Raw genomic sequence first — 16742 nt, 5'->3', positions numbered from 1 at the left:
CCTCTGGTTCCCTCATTGTGGTGTTTTCCTGCTCCATTGAGCCAGTTCACAATGGAGGCTGGAGGCAAAATTTCCCCCATGGGACACTTCTCAGACCTCCCTTGGACTTGTCCTGGTTGTTCAGGGCTGTTGTTCTTTGTGGGCAGCTCTGCAGCTCGGAAAACACTCACCGGGGGCAGGATGGGGTAGGAGTAAAAGACCCGCGAGACGTAGGACGTCACGATGCGGTGATGTGGTCCTCCTCCACAGAGCTACACGTGTAAAGCAATAGGGGCGGCGGGGGATGCACCACAGGGTGGAGCAGGGAGCTGTGATATGGATCACTTTAAGGGGGATGCTTTACGGTTTCTAACCCTGAGTACCGTGTATTGTTTCTGCATGGTTGCATGAACAATGCGAGTCCCTCCAGGATTCCTGACTCCCGACATGATGACAAAAGCACCAACAGCCACTAGGGGGCCCATTTTTTCTTAGTGTATATCGTTTAACTTTTGCAATTTGACTACCGTGAGTAGATGCCATAAAGGAATTTTCAAAGACGTGAGTGGGAGCTGTGAATGCTGGAAACTAAAGAATCAGCTCACACACTTAACAATTCTATTCTAAACAACCAAGAAGGTGTTTGGAAAGCAACACATAGCTCTGCTTTTAAATTGCCCAATTTTCTATAAACATACAATTTTATTAATAGTCCACATGGCTGTACTGTTCTAGCAACAATGCCAACCACACTGGTTCTGACTTTCTCCCCTAAATGCACTGCACTCACTGGTCACAGGACTCAGGGAAGAAGGGGATAAAAAGACTTCGCTGTGACTAAGAAATCTCTAGAAACCTTTTATCCTTCCCAGGAGCCCCTTAGGGACACAACCTGCAAAATCATCCCAAGACTCCTCGTCTTTTACCAGGGAGTATGGCAAAAACTCTGAGCTACAGGAAGAGAACTAATATATGCAATGCAAAATAAAAGCCCTTCTGGTAATCAGTGCCTTTCTAACAAAAGTTGTCAATCAAATATCAGAAAATTTATGCATGCACTCCTGTGGGGGGGGTGCCCGCGTGCATGCACACATGTGCACACGTGCACCAAAAGAACTTACTATTATAGAGAAGCTGTAGATAATCTTTTGTTAATACAGCACAAAGTCCCATTTTTTCTGTTTTGAAAATTCCTATCAGTCCAAATATCTCTCTTTTATTCTTCAATAGCAAAATACATTTGTGACTCTGTATTACCATTTTATAGATAGTAAACCTGAAGGACAAAAAGGCTACCTGCCTTAATTTTAGCTACATACTAGCAACCACAGATCTTAATTTTGTTGTCACACGAGGAATTGGTAGGAGCTATTTGGGCCTTGCTCCTGTGCTTTCCGCCCCGCCAGTATGGCTTCTGAGTCACAGCTGAAGTAGTGACTCAGAAGGACGTGGATATCTTCTTCCCTTTGGTGGATCTTCTCTCTCCTATAAACCAGGATGGTCAGGTCCCCTTCCACGCTGGCCCTCTAAATTTCAGAACGTGGTGAGACAGCTTCATAGAGGGGTCATGTGTGAACACTCTGGAATCAAATAGTCCAGGATAAAAACTTGGCTGTAGCACTTGGAAGCTGTGTAACCTCGAGCTGTTTGTACTTTACTAAGCCTCATTTCTTAAACTTAAAAATGAGACAAATAACAGCAGCTACTTTATCTGGTTGTTGTGAGGATTGAAGGAAGTTATCCATGTGGTCCTGATATGGCCCACCAGACCCTCCACACCTCACCCAGCCTGCTGCTACCCCTCTGACCTTTTCTCTTACCGTGATTCCCCTCTCTCTCTCTGCTCCTTCCCAGTCCTGAAGCAGGCCGCATCCACTCCCTCCACAGGGCCTTTGCATTGCTGCTCCCAGTGCCGGGAACCCTCATTTCCTGATATCTACAAGGCTCTCCTGCACCTTTCTGGGGGGTTGTTGCTTAAATGCCACCTTATCAGAGAATCCTACAGTCATAGGGAGAATAACGCGCCCGCCCCATGCAAAGAGGTTGACTTCCTAATTCTTGGAACATGTGAATATGTTACCTTACATGGCCAAATAGACTGCATCTGTGATTAAGTTAAGGCTGTTGAGATGAGACAATTATCCAAGGCTCTCTGGGTGGGCCCAATAGAAACATGGGATCCTCATAAGAAGGAGCAGTGAGTGGAGGAAGGGGAGGAGATCTGAAGGTGTTCTACCTCTGGCTTTCAGTATGGAGGAATGGACCGTGAGCTGAGGAATGCAGGCAGCCTCTAGGAGCTGAAAAAGGTAAGGAAATGGATTCCCCCCAGAGCATCTAGAAGGAATGCAGCCCTGCCAATCCATTTTAGACTTTTCACCTCCAGAACTGTAAGGTAATAAATTTGTATTTATTTACAGTATTGAGTTTGTGGTAACTTGTTACAGCAGCAATAGGAAACTAATAGATATTCTCTCACTATTACATAAACTTGCTCCCATCTCTGCATCCATACCATCACTTTCTCTTCTGCTTAACCCGCTGGATTTACTTTCATAGCACTTGATCAGCACCTGATGTAGGTTTATTTGTGTTTTTGGTCTCACTAGAATGTGACCTTAATGAGAGAGAGGTCTTTGTTTTATTCCCTGTCTTGTTCCTTGATTTGAAAAGTGCCTGGCACACAGTAGGTGCTCAAAAAATATTTCTTGGATAAATAAAAAACCTGGCATGAAGTCATCCTTCCGTGATCGTTGGAAATTGATAACACATCCACAAGTACAGAACTTCTAAACAGTGAGCTTCAGCCTAATTGCTACTTAGCAAAAGAGTTCCAGGTGTGCCTAACATACTGCTGTCCCGGACCTTTGCGTTGACAGGTGGAGCAGCCTTGTCTCTTTAACCATGCCATGCAAATAATTATCACGTTCCATGTGTGGCATAATGGAAAAGGATGTCGTAAGGCATATTTGAGGGTATCAACAATGACTATTCTGAAAAAAAATCAGGGCTTTGTTTTCGAGAGCCAAGAATTCTAGAATGCAGTTGTATACTGAGTGTAAAGCAGGTTTTAGTTCGAAGGTGACATGAACAGATAGTCCTCTTTTCATGTGGAATCCTTTTTCAGGTTGGAAGTGACTTCCTATGGTAGAAGGCTTACTACTGAATAGTAAACATGAACTCGAGTGACAGGACTTCCTCTATGGCTTCCACTGGGCTTTGGGGGCTCACTCTAAACCGTTAGACTGGACTCCCATACCTCTGCTATCTCCTCACTGGACACCCACTTTTCTTGGCTTGCAAGGCCCTCTGTTTGATCTATACTATTTCAAACAGGTTCCCTGTCACTGATACATGGATTTTTCTTCTTTGGCTTTTTTCCTGTTACCTGAAGTGTTGCAGGATTATTGCTCATTAGCCATTTCTTTTGTTCTAGTCTTAACTACTGTCACAGGAAGAGGTGACTGCTCTAATAATCGGGGCTGTTCAGTCCTGGAATTTACTGATCCAAATGTCTATGCTAATGGTGAGCATACTACTGGAGAAACAGAGCTCGTGAGATTAAGGCCATGTAGTTCTAGCCTCCTATGTTGATTCACTTATTCATTCAGTGATCTATTCATTCAATAGTTATTAAGCATCTACTACATGTTAGTCCCAGGGGATAATTAGAAAAGATAGACACTCTCCCTGCTGTAATAAACATTACAGCCCAGAAAGAAGTTAGATGTTGACAACTAATGACAAGCATGTTGAGTGTACAAAGAAGAAAGCCAAGGTTCTAGATGAATACATAACCTATTCACTATTCAACAGATGTTTAATAAGTGACTACTATGCATGAAGGATATTTATTAAGGATACTTATTAAGTGCTGCAGTGAATAAGACTGGCAAAGTCTCTGACCTGGTGGAATTTACAATCAGTAGGGGAAAAAGAAAGAACAAACATAAATAATGTAATGTCAGGGAATGATATATCCTGTGGAAAAAAAGTAAGAAAGAAGGCTAAAGGAAATGGTGAGTGGATAGCTGTAGAAAGCCATTCTGAGATTATATCTGAGTCAGCCTCTTTCTTATAGAACCAGCATCATCTTATCAGTCTTCCTGGGAAGCAGCCTTAGGAGCAGAAGGAACATTTGGAGATGTCCCCAAATCTTCAGGTTGGTTTGCAGTGCCAGTGTCATCATCATTTAAAGGTAGGTCTTTTGCACAACCTGGAAATGCTATTCATGTTCCCATTAATTCTCTGTAGAAGCTTGTTGCATCTTTTATGCACACACAGTAATCCCATAGTAATTCAGCTTCTAAGAAGAGCTTTGGAATACCTTTTTTTTTTTTTTAAATCACCTATCAGACAAGGTTAGGAAAGTTAATTCTGAGGAAAAAGAATCTGAGTGAGAGGTGCTTAAATGAGGTGCAAAATGTTAATCTATTGGCAAACCTCTAGCGTAGGCAAAATTTTCTCATGTTCATTTGGGGATAATACTAAGTGTGTGAAATCATTGGCAAGAGAGCTTTATGGTGCTGTGCTGTGGACTTAAGGTTGACCAAAGAATAGATATTTATTGAGCATCTACTATGTGCATGGCTATAAGCTTGAAACCAGGAGGATTTTAACCAGGAGGCTAGAAACTGAAACCAGGAGGATTTTTTTCCTGTTGATTTTCTCTACCTGGAAAGAACTTTTAAACCTTATACTCCTGGTTATCCAAGACAGATAACATCTGTCACATATGCCCTTCTCTGGGCAATGCCTCCCCTACTAAAAAAAGATTCATTACTCCCACCTGTACACTGCATTCCAGGCATCTACACACTTATAATTTTGTTCTTGCCACCATGAATTATAACTATTTGCTTACATGTCTCCTTGGGGGCAGGGGCTGTGTCTTGTTTCTCTGTTATCCCTATGCCTAACCCAGTTTTTCCCAAAGTTCCCTGATGATAAGGCTTAGCTTAAGGGGGCACTTGTTAAATTATCTGGATTGTCTAGCCTCTCCCTAGAAATTCTGTTTGAGTAGTTCTGGGTTAGGGCCTAGGAATCTGTTGTTCTAATAAGCATTCCAGGTGATCCCTATCATCAGGCAAGATTGGGAAATACTGGCCCAGCCTGTAGTAACACTAAGAAAATGTAATTGAGTGGATTAAAAACTACAGATAAACAGAACTTTCTTTTGTCTTTTTAGATTAGATAATCATCAAATAAATATAGTATTCTAAAAATACTTGTAAGGTTTGGCTCCTAATTTTGAGGAACTTGGGAAAAGGCAAATATGATGAATTGTTCCACCTCCCTGAACGTGAGTAAAGTTAATTTAAATTAATAAATTAACATATAAATTGACAGTCGCTGCCGATAATGTAGCTATTTATCAGTAATCCATTCACAACTTTGTACATTAAGCAGTGCTTCTCACCCAGGAGATCCTACCTCCCAGGGAATATTTGACCATGTCCGGAGACATTTAGTTGTCACAGCCGGAGAGGTGCTACTAACATCTAGAGGGTAGAGGCCAGGGATGCTGCTAAACATCCTACAAAGCATAGGATGGCCCTCCTCACCAGAGAATAATCCTCAAATGTCAATAGTGTTTAGGTTGAGAAATCCTGCATTAGACTCAACAGGAAGCTTTAAAAAATCCGTATGCCCAGGCTACCCCCTAGACCAGTTACCTCTGAATGTCTGAGGGTGAGACCCAGGCATCATCATTGTTTGAGCTCTTCCAGTAATTTCAATATGCAACCAAGGCTGAGAACCATTGCATTAAGTCCAAAGTTTGCCATCTATCAGCTGGGAAATTAGGCACAGAACCTACCAGTTTCTGTTTCTTCATCTGTAAAATAATAACACCTATACCAGAGGGTTATTCTAAGGATTAAAGAGATAATGCATGTGACAATGCCCTGTAACTAAATATACAAAAGTAAGGTATCATTACTGCTTCCTGGTTGGGCAGCAATCTAAGCGGCAGAACTGGGTAAGTTACTTGCTTAACACCATGAATATATTCTTACATGCAAATCCATTCTTACATGTTTGCCTAAAATATGTTCTACACATGCCAAAGAAGTTAGAAAATTCATATGCTTAGGTGAGTTTTTTATTGTTATGAAGCCTTCTCCCACTCTCTCTACTTGTTCTCTTTGATATGTTTGAATCTATATCAGGTTTTAATAAAGCAATCGCTCTGTTGTTTGAAGATAATACAATTGGACCTGCAGTCCACCAGCTACCTACCTACATTTAGCGACAGAGCACATCTGGGAAGGCCACCACTAATCTTGTATAGCTAAGGTTGGGGCTAAGAGCAGGAGAGCCTATAGAAATGCAGAGACCCCACACGATTAAGGAGAATGAAGATTACATACTTTGGAGCATGGGTTAAGATTGATGAGTTAATCACCGACTGGGTGATTGCTAGAAATGCAGCCTCTCAGGACCCATCCAGATGTAGTGAATCAACATAGGTAGTTTAATAAGCTCCCCAGGTGATATGTAGGCACATTAAGACTATAGAGTCATTACTCTAGAAAATCCTACATGAGAAATTAGCCAACTCAGTTCTCCCAAACATCAAGCATGCAATAGTCTTCTGTGAATCCATGTCTATTTTGGTTCCTTCCATGTCTCAAATGGATTCCGACTGCTGCTGACTGCATGTAGAGGAATGTTCCAGTTGGTGTACTCTCACATCCTTTGCCACCTCTGAGGTTTTAGCAGCCACTCCAGGTTATTAGGTAATGATCTTAGATCTTATTAGGTAATAATAAAACTTAGCTTAAGTTTAGCTAGAAGATAATCACCATGTGTTTTTGCCAGCCTATCACTTGAAACATGTTATTTCTTTGTTTTCATTATCCTGAAAAATAGTTTGCCTGGCAATAGAAGGGTTAATTCATGAGCTGCAGAACTGGTTTCTTTTGTGCAGAGAGAGCAAGCTGGCTCATCCTTCTTGCTGAGAGAGGCAGTTAATCGGTATATAAAGACGTGTGATAGATGAGGCATAACTTCAAAAGGTGCATGGTTTATTTCTCAATGCAAAATCCTCCTACTCTCTGAGAAGCCAAGAGTCAGCCACATCCACAAATCTCTTCCTATGGCCCACCTACTTCTTTTAACATCACATCATCTGTACCCTATGGTCCTACAGCTTCTCCTACCTCAGATTCTCAGTATCCTCTTAAGAGCATGTTTGTGTTGAAGGGGACCTTATTCTAAAATGACATTGGTACCCAATACTAAGATTTAAATCAGTTATGAATTCCCTCCTTTAATTCCTATTTCACCTTTTTTCAAAAGTGTTCATACATCTGCAATCACGTAGATTATTATTATAAATTTTGTGCAGTCATTCAAATCTCTACCTGGGAAATTAAAACAGTTTCCAGGTTATCTGGTAGTTTGTTTGGAGAAAGAATTATTCCGATGTGAGGAAAAGACAAATATTTCACATGATAAAGCAAATCTAAAAACATTTAGTTCAGAAAGGAAAAAAAGCCCTCAAGAGTGGGGAGAAAAGACAAGATTTACGTTTTGAGGAATCAAGTGCTACAAAACAGGGTAGAGCTTTTTAAAAGTTGCTTAGGGGGCTGAGTAGAGAGTTTTTTAAAAAGTTCCAATCTCTTGAGTTACTTAAGAACTCAACCCCCCACTTAAATTCCTGTCTAATCCACATTTGTAGGAAGTATCAGTAAACTGGCCTCCTATGTAGTATACATGAATTAGAGTTCCTGCTCACAGTTTAGTAAGCAAAGTAATCAGCCTCCAAATAGTCAAAAAATAATTTTAATGATGTAAAAATACATTGCATTTTAAACTTAGTATCTTTCTCATATTAACAATGTTAAATGTATCAATATATTTAAGATGTAACCTTAAAGTCACACTTTTATTGATTTAAGGGCTCAGTCTCATCATTGTAAAGTCAATTCATGTCACAGTTGTTTTTTTTTTTTTTGTGGTCATATGTCTAGAGATCAAAGGAGCATCCTCTGGCACCAGTGCTAAGCCCCTTGTAGGAGTGCTTCTTTTTTTTTTTTAAACGTCTTTATTGGAGTATAATTGCTTTACAATGCTGTGTTAGCTTCTGCTGTATAACAAAGTAAATCAGCTATACGTATACATATATCCCCATATCCCCTCCCTCTTGTGTCTCCCTCGCACCCTCCCTATCCCCCCCCTCTAGGTGGTCACAAAGCACTGAGCTGATCTCCCTGTGCTATGTGGCTGCTTCCTACTAGCTATTTTACATTTGGTAGTGTATATATGTCCATGCCACTCTCTCACGTCGTCCCAGCTTACCCTTCCCACTCTCCGTGTCCTCAAGTCCATTCTCTACATCTGTGTCTTTATTCCTGTCCTGCCCCTAGGTTCTTCAGAACCATTTTTTTCAATTTTGTTTTAAAAAACACATTAGTTGATTAATAAAACTGCAGGAAGAAAAAAGTGAAAATTTATATCTAAATGACACAGCAAGAACTTTATGGAGTGATAGAAAATAAGAATGTTTTGGAAGGGCTGGTTAGATTATGCAGAGCAGAAGAGTCTATTTGGTACCATGGGCTTTAGGAAGCCATTGAATATTATCAAAGGGGAGAGAAAATACAAGAGCTACTTATTGGAAATCTTACCAATAAACAGATTACTCTGAATGTGCAAGATAATTCGGAAGAAGAATTAAAAGCAACACAGCCATATATTGAAGATGAACCTCATATATGGTAAAATTTAGGCTACTTTTTACTCTTCTCATTCAGAATTTGAGATGACCAGACCAGGTGTTGTGATTTCCCATCCTATGCATGTGTCTTAGTTCAGGCTGCTATAACGAAGTACCATAGACTGGTGACTTATAAAGAACAGAAATGTATTTCTCACAGTTCTGAAGGACCAGGATCAGGGTGTGAGCATGGTCAGGTTCTTGGTGAGTGCCCTCTTTCTGATTTATGGATGGCTGTCTTCTCTCTATGTTCTCAAAGGGCAGAGGGTTAGCTAGCTCTCCAACCTCTTCTTGCAATTTTAGGAGCACTAATATCATTCACGAGGTTCCACTCATATGACTTAATCCCCTCCCAAAGGCCTCACCTCCAAATATCATATTGGGATAAGAATTTCAACATATGAATTTGAAGGTAACACAAACATTCAGTCCACCAGAGGTATAGGTTCTAAAGCCTGGGTTGAGATGAAAATTGCATGTAGTTAAAAATGCCATGGAGAATCCACTAGGATTCAAAGGACAAAATTTTTGTGTATGTTTTTGCATTTTTGCTATGGTTTTCCTTTCCCTAGTGTAGTGCTCAGTAAACTTTTTCTATAAAGGGCCAGAGAGTAAAGATTTTAGGCTTTGCAGACCGTACTGTCTCCGTTGCAACTACTCATTTTCGCTGCTACGAGCAAAAGCAGCCATAGACAGTACATAAATTAATGATTGTGGCTGTGTTCCACTGAAAGGTTATTTGTAAAAAGAGGCAGCAGGCTAGATTTAGGCTGCAAGTCATAATTTGATGACCCCTGACCTAGTACATTGGAAACTAGTGTTCTTTAAAGTGGAGAAAGGCCACGAAGTAAATTAAATGGAGGCTATATAGTCTAATTTACATAATATAAATGTATATGAAACTCAGTTTTACTGCTTACACTGTAAATGGTTTTATGTATTTTCTGTAATTTTTAGGGTCTTAACTGATGAATAAAATTAATTTTATCGGTAACTTTTTAAATCCAAAGGACTTAAATCTTACCCATTAAATTCAATCTCATTTTCTCAAAATTTATTGTTTGTATAATATTTTATGCAATCTAAGAGGTCATTTGCCTCATTTATCTAGGGATAATGAACTATGTTATGAATGTCACAAAACTATATTTCTTTTAAAATGTTTTCTAATTCTAACCTGTAGTTGTAATTTATATTTCCCAGTAACATAAATATAAAATTCATTATATCCTTTTTTTTTTTTTTTTTCAATTTCCTTACTTGTCAAGATAGGCTAGGTGAAACTGGTAATAAATTCCTGCCCACACCTGAGTGTTGTAACACAATGAGCATTTTTTTCAGTCCCAGGAGCTCTCATCCAAGTGGTGATTTGAGAGCATACCTTGTAGCTATGTCAGGTGGAACTGTTGACTTCTAAATCCCTGAGTAAGAGAAAAGAGATCACAGCTGTTCTCTATACTTTGGCTTGGAAGTTATATATGTCAATTCTGTTTATGGCTAAGTTACCAGAAATAGTCACTCTGCCTCAATGGAACTACCTGTCAGGCTGAGATAGCCATCTTCCTGTATGATCAAATGGGACTTAGAGAACACATAGCAGTGCCTCTGCCACATTCTATTGTATAAAAGGCCATCCAAGAACCAATTCATAGTGATTTGGTTGAGGTTTGAAATTTATGTAGGCTAAATATCCAACATAACATATAACAGCGCGTGGAGACATAATGTAACCCCTGTAAAAAGTCAAAGGTTATTACCAGGTTTTAGTCCCCAGTTTAGATAGCTAAGTTATAATACTTCAATGAGTCATCAAAAGAATTAGTTGAGAATTACTAGGGAACCTGTACTGTAGAAGAAGAAATTCTATTCAGATGTCATGATACTTGACAACCACAAATGTTATATGTGGGGTATTGATATTTTATCCAGTTCCTTCCTTTTAAGGATTTAATGCTCATTCTTAGCCAGGCATAGTTAAGAGAATACCCTTTGCTCTAGGCCATCGTTTTGTTTTACCCCTCAGTTCCATTAATCCATTATTGTTTCCACTGATCTGTACTGTGGTGCAGTTATGAGAGCCCTTATTGCTATTTGTTGGGTATCTTAAGGCTTTGATTATGCACATACTCTGAGATCACTTTAAGCATCAAATCTTTGTCGGTAAGGGTGCTAAGGATGCTTTACTTCCCTCTAATGAACTATGTAAAATTGGCTGCCTGCCTTGTGTATGATTCCAAAAGTAGCAGAATGTTACCATAATCTGATCTCTCAAATCTGAGCCTTCTCACTCTGTAAATTTACCCTGGGTTTTCTGCCAGGGTTGGAGCTATATTCAGTTCCTTTAGGCACAGTAATTCTCACCAGAGAGGCATGGACTTTGGGGTTTGGAGATGGGAATTAGAATCTCTGGAGTTATGAGCAGTGTGTGTAGTAAGAAAAGGCTTATTTAGCAAACAATGCAATTTCATACTTTGCAAAACAATTGGTTTTATGCTTTAAACTCCTGAAACTAAAATTTAACCATCTTCCTGGCTGCTGGAAGTACGCAAATGTTGGTGACTTTCAGCTGTTGAGAGGATGCATCTCTGAATCAGCAGGGAATTGGGTTTTTACATTTATTAAAAGGCACATTGGGTTTAAACACGAGGTTTTTTATGATGGAAAACTCAGAGTAGATACTTCACTGTGCAGAAAAAAGGAACACCGTGACATGATTGGAAGATCTGAGGGCAAGAGGGTCAAAAGGTAAGAATTCAGAGCAGTTGGTAAGGGAATAACAGGGGACTGAAAATACCTCTAGGAAATCCTTAGGAATGTAAAGGAGGAGGGCACAGGACATACTTGAGTTGTGTGGGATGAGAGCTCACTTTATTTCATTTGGCTGTTAAAAGAAGGCTGATAAAGTTGTGATCACTAACACTGCATATATGCTTGAAGCATAACCTGTAACCTCTTGTATGGCTAAAATCACAAGCCCATCGGGCCTTGGTTTCATCTACAAAGTGAGTGGGTGGATGACAGCCAAGGTCTCTTCCGTTAAATGATTCTGTCGTTTTCTGAGTCTACTCCCCTTCCCCCAACACACAAAATCAAACAGCCAACAGTCAACGAACAAACATTCATCAAGACCACATAATGATCCAAACATTGTTGGCCAAAGTCCTACAGGTGTTGCAAAACAGGATATAGACTTTCCTGTCTGCAGGGAACTTATGATCCATTTGGGGAGACAAGGTAAAATTGTAAATAATACAAAAAGTACATAATTTTCTATTAGAATGGGGTAAGCAAAATACAGCTTGCAGGACAACTCTGGCCCAACGGCTATAGCTGCTCTCACATTGCATACGACAGAGTTGAATTGTTGCCACAGTGTATGGCCCACAAGCCTAAAATATTTACTGCTTGGCAAAAAGTTTGCCAACACTTATATTAGAATAATCAAATAATGTCACAAGGCAAAATGGGAGAGATCCCAAGTGGTAACAGAGAGGACAGAGCTATTGGAGTTGAGATAAGGCCCAGCCTGCGAAAGCTTCAAGGGGTCCCAGCAATGAGAGGAGAGAGCAAGGAACCTCCATTTTCTGTAGAAAAAAGGACATGGGGAACAGGGATCTTTATAATTAGTAAGACAATGATGAATGTAACCACATATTATGTTTATTACATACTTTTCTAGTCATTTTTACTATGCTGGCCCTCAAAATAATTTATTTTGAAAAATCTAAGCCTTTTAAATATCCTTCACAATGTTGCTCCAAAATCAGTATTGATTAAAAATTCACCACCCCTCTCCTGAGAAGCAGGAAATGTTGCTGCATTGATAATTCTAATAAATGAAAATTTGTGATTCACTCTAAAGATAATTAGAGGAATATACAAATGAATTTCAAGGGATATTAACATAGGAAAATCTGGAGTTTGAAATAATATCAGTATTTGTTGTATTTTGATTGACATATTTCTATTACTATCTGTCCTTGATTCATAGATGTATTTTATTAACCACCATAATTTTGACAAATACATGAAGCTAAATGGTAACTACAGCAGATTCTGGGCCTAATTATTTTCCACCATGTCAAACTTTGCTATCGTGGTAAAGTTTATTTTGATGCCTTTAAATATTTCTCAGTGCCTCTGAGCCCTTTAGATGCTATGGGGACACACACTGAAGCCCACTCACCCAGAGCTGCCCAACCCAGAAAATGTTGCATGTTCCAGAATTTTCCTTGCTCTTCTTTCCTGCCCCAATCCAAATTTGTTTTCCTGAATTTATTTGGTATCTTGTATCTTGGGGGCCTTGCTAGCTACTTGAAGAGAATTAGATGAAATTGGTTAATACAGCTTTTAGTAAAAATCTATTCTTATGAGTGTTATCAGTGAGCACTAGGATGTGGAAGAATTCATTCACTCCTGAAACTTCCCATGCTTGGTAGCATGCTAGGCCCAGGGGACACAAAGATAGATGTTAGCTTGCGAGTAGCTTCCTGTCTTCAGCAGTGTGCTCCAAAAGGTGGTCCCTGACTGATCTCCACATGCATCGCCTGGTCTGCTGGTTAAAGTATGCAGCTGTTTAGCCTCCAAAAGGGGCTTATTTGGTGAGGATACCTGGGGAGGACACGCGGAATGCACATTTTTACCATTTACCTTGCTTCAATTTTTCTGTATTTTTAGGCTAAGGGGAGATGATTCCTGGATTCAGGGCACCCATCAATTAGAACACTGGCAAACCTGGCCAGATCTGACTTGCAGATATGTTTTTAAAATTGGGAAATTTCACATAAACACTTGATTTCTTCCTTCTCTTGAAAAATTAGAAGCTGTGACATCACTAGGTTTGTGTTTCTTGACTGAATTCAAGGAATTTTCCCCCCGTTATAGTTGGACAGAGCCTCTGTGTTCCTGTTGGTTCAAATCCCTATCATTCTCTCCTGTGTTACACACCTGGCCATCCTTATTCAGATATCCTCCATCCCTGGCCCTTGTAATCATTTGATTTAATGACCTCTGACCTATTGATAGATTCAAGTGGATAATTACAAATTAAAAAAATTTTTTTTAAACTCTGTTAATGTTATCCCTGTTTATCTGTGTCTCAGGTAAGGCTGGGACTTAATTCTATGCACAAACTTTGAAAGGCCTTAGGAAGTGGGAGTTCTAGGTTCTAGAGGAGAGAATGGTCAAAATATTTGGGGCAGCTGGTCACTTTCAGTCATCTGGCCAGCACGGATTTGGTTTAGGCTGTTGAACACAGGTGGCAGGTAACAGAGTTGAGATCATCTTATTTCTTTCTAAATCTAGCATTCCTATAGCAGTTGTCACCATGGTATCTTGATGTGTTCTGACAGGAGAAATTTCACTTATTAAAAAATGTGGTAATGAGGGAAAGAGAAACTCCTTTCATGCTTTAACCCTGGAGACATTTCCTCAGTGAAGAGCTCAGAAATATGAGCGTACATAGGATGGAAGTTCCACCATGATCTGACCCAACCAAGGGCTGGTGATGTTTTTTTGTCTTTTAAAATATTTATTTATTTGGCTGCACCAGGTCTTTGTTTCGGCACGCGGGATCTTTAGTTGTGGCATGCGAACTCTTAGTGGCAGCGTGTGGGATCTAGTTCCCTGACCAGGGATCGAACTCGGGCCCCCTGCATTGGGAGCGTGGGGTCTTAGCCACTGGACCACCAGGGAAGTCCCCTGGTGGTATTTCTTAATGATGAGGCTGCAGATGTTCAGCTGAAAGAATCCTTGAACCTGAGGGCTGGCAGCTAACTCAAGGTTGTAATACTCCTTGCGTGCCTCTTTTCAGCATTTGAGGCACTTGTACATGTTAATCTCATCTAATCCTTAAAACCACCCTGTGAAGTGATGAAATGCTCATTCCCATCCTTGTATAGCGTCAAAAAGAGATTCACTGAAGGTTAGTCACCTGCTTCAGGTCAAACAGCTCTTCTAAAAACAACTCCCCCGAATTTTAAATTACAGCCAGTGTTTTAAAATCTTATTCGGCGTTCACAGCTTCTGTGGAGCATGGGGCTTCCATTTACGTAGACCACCTGATGAGTGGAGCCCCTAGTTGTGTGGTGTGGGCAGTTCTGAGTCCTGGCACATTGATGGGAAAAGTTTGCATGTGGGCTGTGCTGCAGGCATAAATAAGACATGTGATAAGCTTTGTGCAGTTCTGAGTGGGCTAGCCAGGCTCATGAAAGCATCTTCAAAATAAAGTGAATGAGATGATACAGAAATGACCTTGAATCTGATATCATTTTCAGTACCAAAAAAAAAAAAAAAGAAAGAAGGAAAAAAAGCAAACTTTAGTACCGTGCCTATTGTTAGGGACGAATTGCTTGTGACAAACTTCAGGATTGCAGGTACAAGCAACCCTTGAACTGAGAAGCACTGGTGCACCCCACACTGCCTCAAGTCTGTTCATATCTCCTTACTCTAGAGATGTGAGCTCACCCTAGAGATGAGCTGGTTGATATAAAAGTCACTTGTGGGAGACCAGGGGAAGAATGATGTCCATTCAGAACAGATGCTGTATTAATTTGCTTAGGCCGCCATAACAAAAGATCGCAGGCTAGGTGGCTTAAACAGAAATTTATTTTCTCACAATTTTGGAGGTCAGAATTCCAAGATCAAGGTGTCAGCAGGGTTGGTTTCTTCTGAAGCCTTTCCCCTTAGTTTGTAGATGGCCTCTCTCCTTGGTTTATGGACTGGTTTCTTCGGAGGTCTCTTATCCCCTTCACTCTTCCCTCTGTGTCTGTATCCTAATCTCTTTTTATAAGGATGCCAGTCATATTAGGTTAGGGCCCACTCTACTGACTTCATTTTACCTTCATTACCTCTGTAAAGACTATTTCTAAATATAGCCACATTCTAAGGTACTAGGGGTTAGGACTTCAACAAATGAATTTTGAGGAGGACATAATTCAGCCCATAACAGATGCTTATATTGACCTTTTTCAGAGGATTTATGAATTGTTAGCATGCTTTTTGATGGTGGATAGCAAGGTACTCACATCACCAGGTCTTAGAAATGTTTTTAAATCCAGGTTTCCTCTACCACCTTTTTTACTGAAATAAATAAAATGCATAAAATCTTATTGGGATCACACAAACTAATACAGTGTTTTGCCTTAAGGATCATGAAGTTAAAACTCTGTCGAAGACAAGGAAGAAAGGAAGTAAAGTAAAATAAAACAGGGTAGGTGGAGATTCTAGACAGCTGGTGAGCACACTCGTCAGGCTCAAAGGTACTCAGTGTGAGCCCAGTGATTTCAGATCTTCTGAGTCTTTGAGAGGTTGGAAAACTGAATTTTTACATAAAGTTCCCCAATTTTTAAACATTGGCAATGTATTCCTTTTTCAAAAAAGAGAACATTGTATGAGTCAAACAAAACATGTCTGCTTACTGGATTTAACCCATTTCATTGGGTTAGGCTGGTTTGGATCTAATGGCCTATACTAGATCAGAGTTTTTGACCCCAGCTCTACATGAAACCTAGGGATATTTTTGAACCATTATTATGTAGTATTTAATTAAAACATTTCCTCATTGGACAAAAGAGTCCATGCTTTAAGAGGGAGGAGATATGGGGATATATGTATATGTATAGCTGATTCACTTTGTTATAAAGCAAAAACTAACACACCAATGTAAAGCAATTATATTCCAATAAAGATGTTTTTTTAAAAAAAAACAACATTCAAGGACCAAAGGAAAAAAAAAAAGAGTCCATGCTTTAAATCTAGCAATAATCAATTTGGCCAGAACTGACGTATAGGACCCATCCCACATTTCTCTAATTATGACTTTTGCAAGCACTTAATGGAGAGTTTTTACTATTTAATCTAAAATCTTAGAATACTTGGTTTAAAATTTGAAAAATTATACAAATAGCCTTGTTAGGACTATTGTGTAGTTACAGAATCATTTTATTAAATTCAATAAATTATTTCTTTCTGAAATTCCATGCATATTAGGCTGACTATTCATTGTGTAATATGTATATGCAGAACTTGAAAATAGTAATGTTAC

The sequence above is a fragment of the Phocoena phocoena genome, chromosome 9, assembly GCF_963924675.1.
Source record: "Phocoena phocoena chromosome 9, mPhoPho1.1, whole genome shotgun sequence".
Classification (NCBI taxonomy): Eukaryota; Metazoa; Chordata; class Mammalia; order Artiodactyla; family Phocoenidae; genus Phocoena; species Phocoena phocoena.
This window is presented reverse-complemented; position numbering follows the sequence as displayed.